Below are 17504 nucleotides of genomic sequence, written 5' to 3' on the forward strand. Positions count from 1 at the left end.
AAAAATAATCTTTATGGTAAAAATAATCCAAGATTATTGGTTAAATAAGTACTTAATATATGTACAATTTAGCTTATTTTAATATTAATTTTATTTTTTTATCAACTGTAAATTTGAGATTGACTTTTTTCAACATTCTAAAGATGAGTTTAAGTATCAAATGTGATAATTAATAATACAGATTCCATTTTCTCATATGCTTTACATTTATCAATGCAAATTTATACGTTGTTTAGCTAATGATATGATACAATAGTCATCATCAATTTAGAAGTATTTTCCTTTTAATACACTACCCAAAAATATATTCCACATATCATTTTGTTATTAATAAAACGTACCATTTTAATCCATGAACTTGCACTGACTTTCTAGTAATAGTTTTATTTAGCATAAGTAAGAAAGAGTAGGTAGAAATGATCACATTAAGTGCTTGTGAATCATACGTTTTTTCCCCATTCTTTCCTTCTAACAAAATTCTTGGGGAAGCTGTTGTAGAGAGAATGTTCATCTTCCTTTACATACATCACTAATTAATTTTTAAAGGTAATGATCTGACTTTGCTTTTATTTTCCTGGTAAGAAAAGGTGTTGATAGAAGTATCGTTTCTTTTTTTACTAAAAATCCACCATAAAAATACATAATTGCTTGCTTTGAATATTAAAATCCATTATGAAATAATACTGATCTTGTTTTATGCTTACCGATGTTTTCTTTATAAAAGGATTCTGGGATGTTGTTGCTGATTTGGTAAATTTGAGAAAGTTTTCCTCTGATTTTCTTGTTTAGTCTACCTAAAAAGCACAAGATATGTTGTTCCACATATGTTTTATAGTGTAAATATGTATTTCACTATATATGTGTGTGTGTGTGTGTGTAGTATTTGTGTGTTTATATGTATGTGTGTGTTTTAGGAATACCTTACCAGCTATATTTAATATTCTTTGCTAAAAATGCTTTATGCAGTCACAGGTTTCTTTACCTGGAACTCAAACATGATTATATTATCATGAAGACTTCCTCAGCTCCATATTCTATTGAAATTAGGATACTATATACCATACACAGAGAAGTGAAGGGAATTTTAGGCTTAATCTGGATTATTATTGTGTGCGTTTAGATTATTTTTGATAATGCTTAGGGCCATCAGGTTCTAGGGACAGAGGCACTATCTCAATGGCTGTGAACTCTGGAAGATAATAGAGTCTTAATTGATTAGGTTAACATGACACAATGTGATAGTAGCTGAAAATGTTAACAATCCATACAATCATTATAATACCTCCCTACTGCATTTTATCTTTAAGGGTGTATTCCTATATAATGCTTTCCCTCTTCTGAACACAGACTGCATGAAAGTTACCCGTGTTGTACCATGTAGTTACAAATTGGTCACTTTGAAGTAGAAAGGAGCAAAATTTGGAAGTAAATAATTCTAACTTTTCCCCCAGAACTTGAAGTCCACGTACAAAACAAAGAAAAACCCCTGCAGTTCAAGGATGGTTGGACTGAACACTTGGAAATGTAATCCCATGCCATGGTTAAATGCACTGAAAACTTGAGAAATCTTGTTTGTATAAAGAAAGAACAAAACAAATGTACATAGAATGAGATATAAGTGGCCATGTTATCAATGAAGGAGAATGAGATAGAAATAGTAATTTTGATTCAGAATGACTTTTATTTTATTTATTTTATTTTTTATTATAAATTTTATTTTTATATTACCCATACAATTGCAACCCCCTAATTTTGACCCCAATCCCTCCCCTCCCCACCCCCTACTCCCCATAGAGTATTTCTAGTTCATAGTTGTTTGTTGATTTTGATTTTTACTTTCTTATAGTTATTCTTTTTCCTGGTCCTTTATTTAAGTTTTCTAGATTCCTGCTATGAGTGAGACCATCCGGTATTTTTCTTTTTCTTTTTGGCTTATTTAGCTGAGCATGATCCCTTCCAGTGCCATCCATGTTGCTGCAAATTGCATGTGTTTATCTTTTTCGAATGCTGAGTAATATTCCATGGTGTATATGTACCACATCTTCTTGATCCAGTCATCTATTTTGGGGCATTTGGGTTGTTTCCAAAGCTTAGCTATTGTAAACAGTGCTGCTATAAACATAGGGGTGCAGGTGCTCTTTGGAATTGATGTTTCTGTGTCCTTTGGGTAAATACCTAGGAGTGGAATTGCTGGATCATATGGAAGCTCTATGTTTAGTAGGTCCAGAAATCTCCACACAGCTCTTCATAGTGGTTGGACCAGTTTGCATTCCCACCAACAGTGCAGGAGAGTTCCTTTTTCTCCACACCCTCGCCAACATTTGTTGTTGCTAGTTTTTTAATATGTGCCATTCTCACTGGTGTAAGATGGTATCTCATGGTAGTTTTGATTTGCGTTTCCCTGATTACAAGTGATGTTGACCATTTTTTCAGATGCCTGTTGGCCATTTGCATTTCCTCTTCAGAGAAGTTTCTTTTTAGCTCTTCTGCCCATTTTTTGACTGGATTATTTTCTTTGTTTTTGTTGAGTCTCATCAGATAAGAGTAATCTTTACAACAACTTGTCTATTATTCCTATTCTTGGAATATTCTGAGGGCTCTCAGATCACTACTAATAAATGAACTTCAAAGGTAAAGTAAACAAAGCTCTAGTTTGATACTTATTACTCACCACCACAACAAAATACCCTCTTCATAAAATATTCAACTGTATGAGGAGAAAAACCCTCTTTTTAGTTTCTATAGAAAGAGGCACACAAGAAAAAGTTATATTCAAAGTCTGTATTGAAACTGGATCCCCTGGGGGCAAAGCCATCTCTTTCCCACTGCCTAAGAGGTGGAACTTACAGGCTTTTTGGTGATGACTGCCTCCCCACCCAAGTGCATACAGTTGGGGGGCAGGCTAACAGAAGATGCCTAAAGCTGCTGGAAGCAGCAGTGGTAGTTTCCTTCCATTACTCCAGCAGCCAGTGTGGACTGATCTATGTTTCTGTTCCCCACTCTGTCTCTGGTGAATCCTCTCACCCCCTGCACCTCTAGCCTGTACCCCAGTTCGTGTATGCATAAATAAATCTTTTTAAAAATTTTTAAAAATAGCAGCAGCAGAGGGAGAGTTCCCACCTGCCCCTGAGCATGCTACCAGTGGACAGCCCCTTTCCCAGGGCAAACCAGCGTTGCGTGCTGGAGCCCCTAAGGCTCCCACAACAGCAGGAGTTTCCCAGGCTGCCCTGCAGTGGGAAGCTGCAGAATGACTGCACAGAGGCCTACTTCAAAGAGCTGGGCTTGATGACCAACCCCCAATGCTAACCAGGTTTTAGCAGCAGACCCCCCACACCCTTTGTGAGTCCCTCCAGCTTCCCCCATGACTTAGACTCTAGCCCACTGCTTGCTGGTGTGCCCACAAGATCCAGGCCCTCTATGACAGTAGAGCATCAGCCATATTGGATGAGTGGCCCTTTGGGACTTCTGGACACACTGGGGACACTATCTGGGGGGAGATAGGTGGCCCATTTGTGGCCTTAGAAACTCATTGTTTCCCCTGATTGTTAAATAAACCCCATTGGTGTTCCCTGAGTCTCAGTGGTCTTGCAACTGAGTGTGAGAACCCACAGACAGTGACCTGTCCTCTACCTCAGCACTGTCCTTTGACTTCTGTAGCACTGCTAAAGCACCGTTTCATTATGAACCCTTGATTTTCAGGTATAAAAACCTACATGTATTTAGGATACTTCTTGAATAGAATTGGAAAAAGACAAAGAGACCACATATAATGCATTAATTCCCTGCAGAGATTTGACTCCAGGGGCCAATAAGGAGAAAAGGAAGAGCAATACTGGTGGATTGAGTTCTAGTCCTGTACTCCCCTTCCTTGGATAAAAGAAACAGACTCAATTACTCAAGTATTCATTGTTAGGGAAAGTAAATGAAAGACTGTGCACAATGAGCACACTGAAGAATTCTTGCAAAATTATGAACGCTGAAATTTCATTAGTTTTTCATTATTATTACTTTTTAAAATTTCTTTTCTCCTAGAACATTGGGACACTGACAATTTGCCTTTGAGACTGCCTCTACTTAAGCTTTTAATTCAGGAAGTCTTGTTTTTCTTCAAAATGTTTAATGGAATCTAAAACATATCGAAGAGTTGTCTTGCTTGCCTCATCTATCTTTGCAAATCTGTGTTAAGACAGAATATGTGTTGCACTTGAACTCTGAGCTTCAAAGAAAATCTGTTTCTCTCATCCACATGCTCTTTGGAGAACTTCAAAATCTCTCTCAAGTTCCTTTCACTAAGGCTTGCTAACAGTGTGTTAAAAAGAAGAGGAGGCACAGGTGTATGGGCATCACAGTAGTTTACAATTTACAGTTCATTTTTGAATATTTTCTTTTTAACTCTGAAACTCAAAAGCTCTTGGATTGTAACTCTTCAAGGACAAGAACTTTTTCTTGTATATCTTATCCTTACACTATCTAATGCAGCATTTTGTACAGTTTAGACACCCAACCAATGATCCCCACATAAATGAATGGAAAAAGACTTGAGTTAAATTCCCTTTGGGATTTTTTTAAGAGGTGGAGGTTTTGAGTTAGGTAAGAGTTGGAAAGTATAGAATGACTTTATTTTTAGATCCATACTTAGACAAAACGTTTGCAAGAATATCACTTATGAGAACCTTGGAGTGACTGTTAAAACATGGATGAGTTATTGATTGTAATCTTTTCCATGTATGCAAGTATTTTCCCCTCATAATCGTTATATTACTGATAATAATATAGCAATGGCGTGGGTGCTATGTATTGTGTGCATTCCTCAAAATGCTTCCTGTATATAACACTATTTAATCTCAATATAGTTTGGGTTTATATTGTGAGGCATTGTTTTTCTATGTGAGAAAATTATTGAAAAGTAAATAGCACGTTATGCAATACCTTAGAGTTTTCACTTTCAGCAAGGTAGCAGCACGTGACATGCCACAGGATCTTTGTAGTACAAAACAAATAGATCTTTCACTGAACAGAATTTTTATCGAATTACTAAATTGCTGGGAAGGAAGCTCTCTCCAAAGAGCTGTCCCACCACCATGGGAGTGCTGAGGAAACATAAGCTACTGACTGAAATCTAGGCATGCAGTAATAATCACCTACAAATGTGAAATCGAATGTGGAAATGCCACTATGAGTCTTGACTGGAAATGAATTGTGGACAGCAGTTGGTAAACTCTGATAAAGACTCCTGGGTTAAAATGAATGTTGTCCCTAGTTCTTGACTGAAACATACACACATTGCTCTGAAATAAAAGCAACCTCAATTTAGATTTTCCACTCAATGCGACTCACAAAATTAGAATTTACAATCAAAGATTAAAATACATACACACACAAAGAGGGAAATGTAAGATGGAGAAGCCACATAGATAAATATATCCTTACTGAAATATTTCGATGTAGAATAGTTATGTATAGATACCATGTGTAGATATTTATAGATATATAGAAATAATTATGAAATGTTTAGATGAATGAAAGATGGAACAATAACAGCAAAGAATTATTAACACTGACTGGAATTAATTTTAAATTAAACATATAAAACTTTTATAAAAATAACTTGTTGAAATCAAAAGAATATAGTTTTAAGTTGAGTAACAAGTGAAGAGGAATAAAGTGTTGAAATGTAAGACTCTGCTCAAGAAGTTAATCAGACTGCATCATGATGCAGTCCCCATGAAAGCAAGAACTAGAAAGTAAAGACAGGACAGTCCTCAAAATAGGAATTTAACATACTCTATTCACACTACCAGAAGAAGAGAATAGACAATATGGGGAAAAGGAGAAAATTGAAGTGATTATAAGTAAAATGTCCTGAAATAATGAAAACCCTGAATCTTCAAAGATACGGGGATGTACAATATTTACAAAGCAAGGTATATGCCTGTAGACCCAATGTGTTGCAATTGTACTGCACCAAGCACAAGGAAAACCTTAACAGAGTAAAGAAATAGATGATTTTCAAATCAAATAAAATGTCACAAATCTAGCAGTTGAAAATAGAAAATTATTATTCAAGTGAAGAAGTGATAAAGATATACTTCTAAAATATATTTCAAAAATTGAAAAATCTCACTATTTTATTAAAGGAAATTAAGATGCAAAAAGTATTTTTATAGTAAATATTTTTCATTAGAAATTTTATCAATTTAATCTATGACATTGGTATTCATTTCATGAAATTCAGTAACTCTTTAAAAAAAATTTAAAAAAACTTTTAAAAAAAACTTAAAAAGAAACTCTTTAAAACCAAGAATAAATCTTTCTTAATCTGACAAAAAATGACTGTTATGCATTGAACCATTTTATTTCTCTTAACTAGTACAGAATTCTGACTTCTGAAACATATAAAAATGAAACAATGCAACAAATGTAAACATCAACAACAAAATTGGGATTGGAATACAGAAACAAAGCTATAATTATATTAAAAGATGCTACTATGTTCTTTTAAAAAAAAACAAAGATTTATTTATTTATACAAGCACTGGGTACAGTCAGAAGCGTGGGAGGGTGAGAGAATTCACCAGAGCCAGAGCAGGGAGCAGAGCAGGCAGAAGGACTGAAAGCGGGTGGCAGGAGAGGTCTGCCATGTGGGACCCTCGCCGGTGGCTGGGGATTGAACGGGCGCTGCAAAGGCTGCGGGCAGCTTCGCAGCCCAGTGCTCAACCGCTGTGCCACCATGGGAAGCCCAAGATGCTACTATGTTCTAATGAGAATTTAAAAGGTTGTTTGGTTGTCACATTGCATTTCATTTTTTTTCAGATTTATTTATTTATGCATACAAGAACTGGGATACAGGCCAAAGGTGTGGGGGTGAGAGGATTCACCAGAAACAGAATGGGGAACAGAACAGGCAGATTGACTGAAATACACTGCTGAGGGGACCAGTGGGAGGGCGAGACAGAAGAGGTCTGCTGCACGATGTGGGTAGCTCCCTGGCCCCCTGGGGATCAAACTCGTGCTGCAGTGGCTGTGGACAGCTTCACAGCACTGTGCTTAACCCCTTGCACTACCAAGACAGCCCCATATTGCATTTCTATACTTAAAAAATAGTTTTAGAAAACAAACATTAAAATAAATACCAATAAGAAGAGCCACAAATCTTGTACAGTATGTAATGATCAGCTTAAAAATGCCAAATAACCCTGTTAGAACTATGAAATGGAATGCATTAAATGAATGGGCAATGTGTGAACATGTATGTCACATATTAAAAAACTGACACAATCACAAAGATACTAATTTGCCCTCCAACTGATCTTTAATAAGCCTTTAATCAAAAGTTCAGTATGTATTTTTTAATGAACTTCACAAGCTCATTTCAAAATGTATATGTTAGAATGAAGACAGTCCTAAGTAGACAACTCTAAGTGGGGAGATCTAATCTACTAGAAACCAAGACTATTGTCTTGGTTTACAGCTGTCTGTGTACAGCTCTGAATAGTTAGTACAGTGGTCTACTAGTGTACATATAGAGATAGATTGATAGATGATGAAAGAGAATTTAGATCTGTGACACAAAGATCTGCTTATGTTTGAAAAGGTGTTAAACTGATAATTCTGCATCACAATGTATAATCCATAGTTCAGGGGCCTCCCTGGTGACACAGGGGTTAAAGTCTCAGAGCTATCAAGCTATCACCAACCACAGTGGCATGAGTTCGATCCCCAGGCCAGGGAGATAGCCCATATGGCACAGCAGACCTCTCCTGTCTCGCCCGCATGCTCCCCTCAGCAGTGTATTTTGGTAGATCTGCCTGTTCTGCTCCCCACTCTGTTTCTGATGAATTTTCTCATTCCCTGCACCTCTGGCCTACACGCTAGTTCTTGTATGCATAAATAAATATAAATAAATCTTAAAAAATTATAATCCATAGTTCAGGCTGATGTGTGCATCATTATCAAAATTTACTTAATCCTAAATTCTACCTTTCTAAGTGATTCTCTCATATGAAAAGATGATTTGAGTAGTTTCCAGGGAAGTTATGTCATTCTGTATTCTAGTCATTGAGTTTTAAAAAAAAGGGGTGGGGGGAAACTCAGCATCAGGTATAAAGAAAAGATTTTCCTGTAAAATCCTTTCACCTGTTCATCTACCCTTAAACTAAAGTCACACTGTGTCTGTCCTCTCACCTGGCAGCCTATGAACAATTCAGAGTTATTTTCACTGTAAGAGATTTGTCACACTGATGCTATGAAGAGATAGAAAAGGGAATGATTGCCTTATTGCGGCTGCCCCTCAAACAATTTGATTTTTACTGTAGTGGCTTCAGTGTGGCTGAAATATCCCCCAAAAGGCTCTGAAGTGACCTTCACCCAGCAAGTCAAGATTCAGTGCTTTACAGCATGCTGTTTTGTTCTGCTCCAGAGGAAGTCATGGCCAGACTGGATTGTGGAATTTACTGTTCCTGCAGGGACCTGTATTGCTATAGAAATGGAGCAGCTTTATTCTCAAATTTGAACATTTCTCAATAATTTATATTTCTATACAGTAATCTGATACATTAGTAAGAAATCACTTCTTGGATATTTAGATATAGATTTTCATCTGCAAAATATTGAAAGATTAAGGAGAAAATTGAGGGTGTGGGTAAAGCAACACATCATTAGCTATAATTTTTTCAAGCATCAGCCCTGGATTTTTCTTGTGTTGTATATTTAATCTAATTGTACACATATTTTTTGGACCATTTTTGAGATCAGAACAAAGGAAAGCCATAAAATTTTCTCCTGATCTCTCCCACCCACTTCCTAAAATGTTCTCTTAAGAGAAGTGCTCATATATGTCTACTTAATCTTGGAACTGTACTGTTTTGGCATTTTATCCTAAACATTTAATACAGTATATTTTCTTTCTAAAAATACACATGGCTAATCATTGCATACTTAAACACTTTCTATTTTTCAATCTTCCTCTTTTTAATTTCAATATTGTCTAATTTACTTAATGCATTTTCCTAGTGATAACAGTCTCTTCTTAGTGAAAGAGATTGATTTCTTTTTAATATCTCCTGTCACGTGCCACATTTGTTACAACAGCTTTGTCTTGTTTTCTCTGAGTGTAATCAGTAGTATTCGGAATATTTTTCTTAATGTTTAAAAATTGCCTAAGGACATTTTTAAAATAATTGATATTTTGTAAAGATAATTTTTCATAGACTATGTCTTGGACTATTTCCACATACCATTAGTTAACATTTAAATTTGACAATTAGTATACAAAAGCAATGATGGAAATTTATCTGGAGTAGTAAATCAGAATTTCAAAGAAAACCATTCATGAATTCTGTAGAATCTCTACCCTGTGTTGTACCTCTCATCTTTGCCTTCTGCCCACTCTTGAAAATCAAACCAAACACATAAGAAAAATAATATATGTGTCATTGGACGGTTTATGTGAAGTCCATTTTCAGGATGATTTGCTGTGCCCCTAACTCCCTTAAAGTAATTTCCCTTTTTATTATCCCTTGCCTAGCCTGATTCCCTGTTTTCTCTCTTTGTTGGCATGTATTCTGAGCTGAAACACCTATTTCAGAGTGTGGTACACAAACTTTGAAGTATTTAACCTGCTCTTACAACACAGTGGTGATATCCAGAGGGGAAAAGAGGTGTGTACAGTTGTGGTGTGAAGCTGTACTTCTGAAACATACAGAGTGTCGCAAACCAATGTTAACTTTTTTTTTAAGAATTTAACCTGAAACTGAACTTCATTGCTTAAAGTTTAAGTAGCACTTGTCAGAACATGGAACCAGAACTTCTTGTAAAAGTAGGTGTTTATGAAAAGAGATCCATGATTAAGGTTCTATGAACTCAGGAAATTTTGTTGTTTGTTTTTGCTGGAGGACAGTGAAAAGAGACAAATATCAGAAAAGATAGAATATGAAGCAAAAATGGTATCTACCCTCAGTTCTTCTTAGTAAATCTAGTTTACCTTATATATTTCTTTTAGCTCAAAACTAAATTTTCCCATCATTTTCTTTAAATTTCAAAACTAAATATTATAGTTACTTACATTTATGTGAATTTCCATTATTTCTTTTCACTTTTTATTTCATGCTAAAAGTATATATACACTATATGTAAAATTATATATGTACTATAATCTAGTGTCTGCATGCATACATGTATACATTATATACCTGTGCATATTATATATATATAATTTATATATATAATTAGAAAGACAGAGACACAGACAAGAACTCGTGTGATACTGAATTCCGGTCGAGTTACAGCAACTGGGTTACATCTCCAGTATTACAGCTCATTTCATAGCTGAAGCATTACACCTCTCACTACAATATAAATGCTACAGTTCTCATATTTTATTGTAATGTTATAATTCTTGCTTTGCTGCTCAAGTACTAATGCAGGAATGCTCAGTAAAATTTTACAGCAAATGTTTATTCCAGGCTTCATGGCTATAGTCAAGGGGTTATAGAACCCAGGAACATTTGATTTTTTTTTTGTTATTTTTTATTTATATTATTTATTTTTTACATCATTGTTCATTTTTAAACAATATTTGCTCTAGCATTTGATCTTAATATTCAAGGAGTTCACCAGCTTGTACCCAAAGAATCTGCCAGATGTGTTCTTATGTAGACAAAAAGGGCAAGATTTGGTCTCCTTTATGCAAATGAGATACTCAATCAGTGCAGTATGATTGGTGGAAAGTTTTTCAAGTGGTGATTGGTTGAATTTCATTTCTGGAACTTGCAGGTGTGGTTTCCTCTTCTCAGCTGTGGACATGCCTCCAGGCCTCAATATGCCTGGGCATCTGAGGCTGTCTGGGATATGACCCTCAGCAGCCTCCCAGTCCTATTTAGTTGTTACCCAGACTCAGGATGACTCTGTATTCATTTTTCTTTCTTTTATTGATCAATTCATATGTTTATTTTGAGACCTGAAAAAAAATGCCTAGAATTGTTTACCATAGTAACAAACTAATATTTTCTAAACTTTTCCCTTTTTTTCCCAAATGCATGTATATTTTTAGGATAGATACAATTTTGTGCTTAATAGCATCCACTTTAATATTGTCAATAACATTTTTCATTTTTGCAAACCATTTCGATGTATTTATAAAATCAAATTAATTGCAATTTTTTTACTTAATCATTCCATTGTTGGATTTGAATTCTTTCACTATTTTAAATATGAAAAATCTTACTGCTCTCATTTGTCAGATTCTCAATTTTCAACCCTGCAAGATTTCAAGAATAAATATGAAATATAAAAGTTATAGTAATATTTTTTGGTTTTATAAAATATCTAGCATTCTGATTTAATTGAAGTTGGACACACTAATTTCATAGAAAAAAATTTTAAATGATTACATATGTCAAAATGTTCTTAAGTAGCAATTTCATCTTATTATAGTTGAAAAACCTTATTTTTTTCAATATATCATGACTGATTCAATACAAATTAAATCACTAAAATAAAAATAACATTTTATATAAATTTAATTTTGTATGTTTGAATTGCAAGTATAGTGTATTACAGGTCTATACATTTACATGCATGTATAGCTTTATATTTAAATATAGATATATGTCAATGTATGCTGAAGGTATACCTACAAAGACATGTATCTGTGTATTAGAGGGAGATGAGAAACCATTGTCATTTGTATTTAATAATTGCTTCTTATTCAATTGCGTGCTTCACTAAATATTTACCCAATAATCACCAGTAACTATATAAATGCTTTTGATTTAAAAATCCATCAAAACAGATATATTAATCCAAAGATTGAATTAGTTATATAGCTTTCACTCTTTAGGAAACTTTGATGTGACATGGTACAATATTCTTTTGTCATATGAATGCTCAAATTTTATCACAGTGTGTTTGTAGCATCTTGGAAAATGTCACCTTATATATGAAGTACAGCCTCTGTATTTGAAGGATAAACAGGGATATTAATGGAAAAATAGTTGAAATGTCTTTATTGATATTCCCCAAGGCAACCAAAGATAAAGTTCAAGTAATCAACATGATGTTTTCCAACCAACAGAGCATGATTTATGTGACAAAATATGCTAAAAATAAATCTCAACACATTATTAAAAACTGATTTTCTCAGATCAGTGAATTTTTTTAACATAAAATATGTCACCATATTGTCTTACATCAACAAAGATGTGTGTTAAAAAATTTAAGTGACATGTCTGATTAAAAAATATATACATATTAACCCCAACTTTATTTTCAACCAAATATTGCTGTGGACTACAGAAACTCTTGCTCTGGAATCCATTGACATGTTATAATCAATGTTGTAATTCGAATGTGATTCACATAAAGGAAAAGATAAAGAAAAAAATATGGCATTGTGTCAAGACAAGATGTTTCAAAGATCATACCACATGTTTAGTTTATTCCTGGGTACTATATCTTTAATATTAAACAAAAAATAAGGAGGCAAACAAAAATACAGCAATTACATTCTGAAAGTGTTACACATAAATTAACACATGTGTACATACATATGTAAATACGTTGCCTTTTTCCTTCCATAGGCAAAATCACAGCCCATAGAATATTTTCAGACATTTTCCATCTCATTAATTCATGAGGAAAGAAATTCAAAATTAAGATTCGTTCAAAATATTGAAGAACTATATAGTTAAATCTTGTCATTTAGGAACACTGATATTATTTATTTAGTCCATCAATTCTAGTTTATATCCCATAGAGCAAGAAAAAATTAATATTTGGGCCATTTTCTAAAGGACAAAATTTAATTATAACTGAATTACAATGGACAATTATCATTTCCTTTACTCTCTATTCTCTACAACTTAGTGAGTTTTGCTTTTTTTTTTTTAAGTATTTTTTTTTACATCATTCCTAATTTTTGGACAGTATTTGATTTCTCCCCTCAGGAACAGTCCCTGTAGTTCTCCCACCACCAAAGCACCCATGATCCATCACTATTGTTCCTTTGTTCTTCCCTCCCCTATATAGTTCCCTCCTCAGATCTACTGTCAGCTTGCAAGCTTTGTCTTTTTACAGCCCCTTTGTTTGGTTTCTCTGTATTTTGCATATAAATGAAACAATTCAATACTTATTTTTTCCCTTCTGACTTATTTTGCTTAGCCTAAGTCCTTCCAATTCCATTCATGTTGCAGCAAATGACGAGATTATCTTTTCAGATCACTGAGTAGTATTGCATTGTGTATGTACACCATATCTTGATCTATTCATCTGTTTTGGATCATTAGGTTGTCTCCATATCTTGGCTATTATAAATAGTGATACAATAGACAGAGGAGTGCATATATCCTTTCTAATCACTGTTTTTGTGTTCTTCGGGTAGATTCCTACTAGTGGAATAGCTGGGTCAAAATGGCAGATCCATTTTTAGTGTTTTGAGGAACCTCCACACAGCCTTCCTCAGGGGCTGGACCAGTTATAATACATACCCATCAGCAGTGTAAGAGGGTTCCTTGTCACCACATCTTCACCAGCACTTGCTATTTCTGTTTGTTTGTTTGCTTGCTTGCTTTGTTTTGATTTATTTTGTATATGAGCCATTCTCGTAGGTGTGAGGTGCAATTTTGTAGTGGTTTTGATTTGCATTTCACTGATAATATGTGATGTTGAACATCTTTTCATATGCCCATTGGCCGTTTGCATGTCTTTTTTGGAGAAGTATCTATTTAACTCTGAGTTCTGAAATAGCATAGTCAGTGACCCTTATGGATCAATATCCCCCTGGAGAATTCCCAAGACAATGACTAGCATTTCATTGAAAATACACATTTTTCACTATTTCCGAATCTTGAATATTCCTCATTATGATTCTGAATGTAAAAGTGACATTAGCACCTATGGGCTTTTCAAATAGTTGTAAGAAACATTCATGAGTGACACAATGATCCTCCCTCATGGCAGGTGCAGGGGCTGTCAGGTCAGTAGCATTTATATCACGAAGCACTAGTGCAGTGAAGGCTGTGTTATAATTTAAGAAACTTCATTTTGAAACTGAGCTTTTATAATTTTATATTGTGACAAATGTTAAGGGAATTTCCTTTTTCTTTCATAGAACAACTATAATATTAAAGGAACAAGAGAGTTGGAAAGATACTTTCTTCCGATGTTTATTTTATTGCTGTAAATAAAATACTTGTATCTAATAAATTTATTATAATTGTATGTATTATATGCATTATGAAAGGAAACTGACAGGAAAAAAGCAACTATGTAATGACATATAGATCAGACTATGAAGGTATTCAAAAACGATGGACATATGTAGTATATTTAATATGGTATGTATTTTCTACCACATAGGTTTAACACAAGAAATCCATGTCTGTTTGCTTTTTCTGAACTGCCTAAGTTAATTACAATGAGATAAGTAGAATATAAACTTTCCATTCTATGTATTGTCATCTTCTCACTCATTCCTTTCTTTAAAGCACATTGAGCAAAGTAGTATCAAAAAGAAAGACATATCAAAAACATAAAAAAGGGGTAACCTAAAACAATAAGCTAGTGGTATAGTTCTCTTTCCCCCTCTATATCTGTATCTGTGTGTTTGTACAGGTGCACACAAGCACATTTAATCAACTGATATAAATCAATACATATAAACACATGCACATGAGGAAGTAACAGAATGAATAGCAATAGTTAAAAAAATTAAAATGTTTTTCTCTCACAGAACTAAATTTTAGTGAGTCAAGAAGCAAACCAACACCCCAATGTATAAGTTTAGATATTTAGAAACTTAGAAGAAGAATAAATATAGTAGAAACCAAATGACAGAAAACTGTTATTTTAGATAAGGGAGTAGTGAAGAAATCTCTGATGAAGTGGCAGTTATACAGAAATATAAAGTGAGTTGAGTAGTGAGAGAATACTCCTCAAATATACTGGAACAGAATTGGGCTTGGATTCCTTTAAGAGCAGAGGAAGTCAATGATTGGCAAAATGGTAGCCTAAGGAAATCTGCAGGAGATGTATATGTATATGTATGGAAAGGATGTTTGAGACGAGATTATGTTAATTTTTGTAGCCCATACTAAAGGTATCAGGGCTTATTCTAAATATGAGAGAATGATGAATTTTATTAAAAAAAAAACACTTAAACATAGGAGCACAATTATTTCTTCAAATTAATGTTTTTATATTCTTCAGATAGCTATCAAAGAAGAAATGCTATATCATATATATCTATTTTTAATATTTTGAGAACCCCCATACTGTTTTCCACAGGGATTGCTATTCCCATCAACAATGTTGAGGGTTCCTTTTCCTCCACATCCTTACCAACATTTGTTGTTTCTGGATTTTTTTTAAATGTACCATTCTCACAGATATGAGTCAGTATTTCATTGTGATTTTGACTTGCATTTCTCTGATGATGAACATTTTTTCATTTTCCTGTTGGCCATCTGTATGTCTTCTTTGGAGAAGTGTCTATTTAAAATCCTCTGCCCATATTTTGATTGAGTTATTTGTTTTCTTTTTGCTGAATTATGAGTTCTTTGCATATTTTGGATATTAGCCCCTTGTTATATATAAGATGTGCAGTTATTTTTTTGTTTCAGTGAGAGCTTATTTTGTTCAGAAACCGTTTTATTTGATGTAGTCTCATTTGTTTATTTTTACATCTGTTCTCTTGCTATTGGCATTATTCCCCAGAAATATCATGAAAACCAATATCATGCAAGTGTTATACCTCCATTTTCCTTTTATCAGGATTGCTTTGGTTACTTGGAGTCTTTTGTGGTATCATAAAAATTTCAATAATGTTTGCCATTTCTTTGAAGACTATCATTGATGCTTTGATACTTGGCTGTTATGGAAATGCCAATAAATATGTTGTTTTGGGGTATCAAAAAGGGAAACTCAGGACCTCAAGATTTTTGTCAAAGCATAAAGGGGATAGTATTTAAGAAAACTGATAAATGTTAGTGGGGTTAGAAGGTGTTTGTTAGTAAAAAGTCAGGTTTAAATTCCTATGAAGTGTCTAAATGGAAATGATGATTATGTATTAGTATTCTAGAGTTTAAAGCCACAAAATTGATTTGGCCATCTAGTGAATAGAGACAGAGCAGAAGCATGGTAAAAAGCACAAATCTTTAGTTTACATTTTTTTAATTAGGAGAATAAAAAGGATCTAGCTAAGGTACTTGTACAAGTGTGGTAGCGTGGTAGAAAAAAAACAAGTCAGTCAAAGAGTAGAAACAAGCAACTGAGTAAAAGACGGCTGTTGACTTGAATTTAGATATTGATAGAGAACTTGCTATGAGATTTTTTGTGGGATGGCTGTAGACAAATGCCTTACTATAACAGAATCCAGTAGGAATATAGAAAGAGAGTTCAGTTTCTGTTATTTAAAAGCAAATTATCCTAAGAAGTGAATGACACAGGGGAATATATAAACAGAAATACTGTAGAAACATTATGTATGGACTGGATAAGGTATCAGAAGTTTTAATGCAGTTTTAGAATTCACTAAACTTGAATGAAATTCAAGCTAGTTCAATTATGTGTATTCTAAAGATTTAATTTCTAAATTATATTTGCATGATAACTATCAAAGATATTTCACTTTGACTTAGGTAAAACCTTATTTAAATACCCCCACCTTTTTTCTTTTGAGGTTATCTCACGGAAAAGTTATTCAAAACCTTACCTGATTAGTGCATGAACTAAAACAAAACTTGAGACATTCAGCATATGGTGTTCTCAAAAGTCTATTTGACATATTATTCCTGATGTGTGTAAGATATCCTTCTCTTTAGGGGACATCTTCACCTCTATTTTTAGGAAACGGGCCCACATCCTTCCTCTAATTTTAAAGATTTCCCCATGTTATTTCTATTCAGAATCTAGAAAACTGGAACAAAGTGGATAAAAACTAACATTTTCTTATTATTTCTGTTTTAAATTTTATATGTACCTAAAACCTAATAATCTACAAAAATGTAACTATCTCCAGCATTTAAAGCAGGTGCATTGTTATGTATTAGTGTTCTCTGTGGTTTTTTAAAAGTTACTAATTCAAAATTATAAATTGATATGACCTTGAAACAAGCTTAGTCATCTTGCAGTTTTTTATAAGACAAAAATGACTTGAAATCAGTGTCTGTAGGAAAGCCAAATCTACTAACACTTGAAATTTTAGTTCAAATTGTGGAAATAGAAATTTCAGTGAGGAAAAAAAATTCTTCATCAGATTATTACAGAACACCCTGTAGGTTATACTCCTCTGCAGGAGCCTTCTTACTTCTTTTCATCAAAGTTTAATCCATAATTATTCATTTTGGCACTCAAAGCAGCATTTCTACATGAAGTTCGTTCTTTTCAATAAGAGTCTGTAACAAAGAATAGATATTTGACATGGGAAGGAATTTTTGTCTCAAATTTCCATCACATTATAATTATTTAATGGGAAAGGTGTTGCTAAAGTACAAATCATTATTTAGTAA

General features: G+C 33.8%; 1 protein-coding gene across 1 annotated transcript in view; it reads left to right on the plus strand.

Moving 5' to 3' along the window:
• ZNF804A (zinc finger protein 804A) overlaps window positions 1–17504 on the plus strand; it is a gene marked incomplete at both ends in the record, with an annotated part of 221478 nt that overhangs the window by 174212 nt on the left and 29762 nt on the right. The gene's annotated exons all lie outside the window — the stretch shown is intronic.

The sequence above is a fragment of the Talpa europaea genome, assembly GCF_964194135.1.
Source record: "Talpa europaea genome assembly, chromosome: 1".
In the NCBI taxonomy this organism is placed as follows: domain Eukaryota; kingdom Metazoa; phylum Chordata; class Mammalia; order Eulipotyphla; family Talpidae; genus Talpa; species Talpa europaea.